The sequence below is a fragment of the Chrysochloris asiatica genome, unplaced genomic scaffold, assembly GCF_000296735.1.
Source record: "Chrysochloris asiatica unplaced genomic scaffold, ChrAsi1.0 scaffold00170, whole genome shotgun sequence".
In the NCBI taxonomy this organism is placed as follows: domain Eukaryota; kingdom Metazoa; phylum Chordata; class Mammalia; order Afrosoricida; family Chrysochloridae; genus Chrysochloris; species Chrysochloris asiatica.
The window spans coordinates 6,863,197-6,865,363 of NW_006408688.1; the positions used below are offsets into that span (position 1 = coordinate 6,863,197).

At 54.7% G+C, this 2,167-nt stretch overlaps 1 protein-coding gene across 2 annotated transcripts in view; it reads right to left on the reverse strand.

Moving 5' to 3' along the window:
- NAP1L1 (nucleosome assembly protein 1-like 1) overlaps window positions 1-1,850 on the reverse strand; it is a 36,638-nt gene extending 34,788 nt beyond the window's left edge. The window contains exon 1 of one of the 2 annotated variants that reach the window (XM_006871620.1): window positions 1,760-1,850. The gene's annotated coding sequence lies outside the window, so the exon portion shown is untranslated. The remainder of the gene's footprint in view (window positions 1-1,759) is intronic. The other variant, XM_006871621.1, reaches the window with a different exon arrangement.
- Between the last annotated feature and the right edge of the window lie 317 nt (window positions 1,851-2,167).

Below are 2,167 nucleotides of genomic sequence, written 5' to 3' on the forward strand. Positions count from 1 at the left end.
AGAAAGATGAGGCTTTCTACTCCCGTAAAGATTTACACCCTCGGAAACCCTGTACAGGGTCGCTATGAGTCGGTTCCGACTCCACGGCACATAACAACAACAACAAGTCTAAAATAGGAGTGAACTCCTGTGGACACATCCTGTGCCTGGTTCTTTTTTTTTTAAACCTCTGAAAGCATTGGACTTCAATCTCAAGAGTGGATGAATTGACAAGATGCTGGTTGGTTGTTAAGTACAGTCTAGTGAGTTCCAAATCAAAGGGACCCAATAGAGGGTTTCAAATGGGGGAGGAGGGGCTGTTGGGTTTCAACTGATGACCTTGAGGTTAGTAGTTCAGTACACAATGCCATACCAGAAGCCTACAAATTTGGCTCAATAAACATCTCTTTCAAATCTAGCCTTCCCTCACTGAATTGACTCATAAGCAAAACGGCCAGCTGATTATCTTATTCTGGGAATTTCAATAAAATGAATTTAAGAGAGCAACAGAAGTTCCTGATGAATAAAAACAAGTTACAGGCCAAATCTTTAATTCCCATCTTGGAACTGCGTATTGGTTTAATTACGATCAACCTTTCCTCTGTGAAGCGGGAGCCCTGGTAGCGCTCTAGTATGAACTGCCAACATCCAAGTTGGCTGTGTCCGAAGGAGAAAAATGAGAGTGATGGCTCACAAAGATTAAGTCTTGGAAACCCTAGCCAATGAGTCCTAGTTACAGACTCCATGGACGTGGGTAGGTTGGTGTTTTGGGTTTCCTCTCCGAATAAAATATCCTCATCAAACACCCATTCATGTTCTAACTGTGGTTGGGATACACAAAATAGACTTATGTTAGTAGTAGCTAACAATTCTTTAAAATCCTAGCAGTTAAGAACCTAACTCATTATCATCCATCAGCTAGAATTAATACTTTCCTCTGGCTGCTGTTATTCCCCCCCCAAAAAAAGATTAACAAAGAGCAGCAGAAAAGAACTCGAAACCCAAGTCTAGGTGTACTCATTTTCACAGTCCACCATCACTACAACTTCCAGCAAAGGAGGGATAGCCCTGGGGCCTGCGATCAGGCGCAGCAGGCCACTCAGCTCTTTACCACGTGTCGAGGGAAGCCTCCGGGGTTTCCCCTCCCACCGCGGAGCCCGCCTCCAGTGGGCGGAGAAGCTAGGAGGCTCGCAACCGCCCCCACCCCCTCCCCGCCTCGAGGCCTCCTCCCCACAATCCACAAAGCCCCTCCGACTCTCCCGTCGGAATTCGCAGCTTCCACCGTTCTTTGCATTGCCCCCCGCGCCGCTGCCAAGGCCTCCCTCCGGGAGTCATTTTTGAAGAAGAAAGTAGGGAGCCGTGACCGGCGAGCTTTGCATGCACACTGGTCCGATCTGCTCGGGCGCCTCCTACTCCCTTGAGGCGCTGGCGCCCAGTCCTTAGGGCACTCATGCCCCGTCGCGGCCTCGGTCCCTAGCGCGCGTAGTAGCCGGTGAGGCTACGGTAACGTCGGGGCAGAGAAGCGCAGCCACGGGCCTTCACAGACCGCGCCGACCCAGGCACGGCCGGAAGCCACACTGAGCCCTGCATCTAGTCAGCCGTCCCTGGAAATCAGGCTGGCGGCCCTGGTACCGCCTCACAGGCTGCAGGGCCGATAACTGGACTAAGGAGGCCGGATCGCCCGTGGCGTCAGCCCTGCGTTCCCGGACCTTTCGTCCCTCCCGCACAGGACACCCGGCCGACTCCATATTCCCCTTCCCTCTCAGGCCCCATCCGTTACCGTCTGCTAGAGCGCGGAGCAAGGCGGCGGAGCTGCGCAGGCAGTGACTCAGGGTGGTAGCGGCGGCGGGAGGAGCAGAAGGCGGCGCCGCGAGCAGATGGCGCTAAAAAAGACCCGAGAGCCCGCCGCTCGCGCTCATATACAATTAGCGTCAGCACGTAGGGCCGGCTCCGCCGCCCTCCTCCTCCCACCTCCCCCTGGCCTCGCTGTCTCCTAGCAACACCGAGGAAGGCGGGCTCAAGCTAGGTTGCCAAGCAACATAACCGCTCTTCTTACCCCAGCCCCTCCTCCCGTCCCCCCTCCCCCCCGCCCCGGAACGGCCACCTTTTAGCCGCGGGGCTCTTCCCGTTGTAGGGTGAGGGACGCTTTCAGGTTCCTGGAGTTCCAGCATCGGTTCCCTACTAGGCG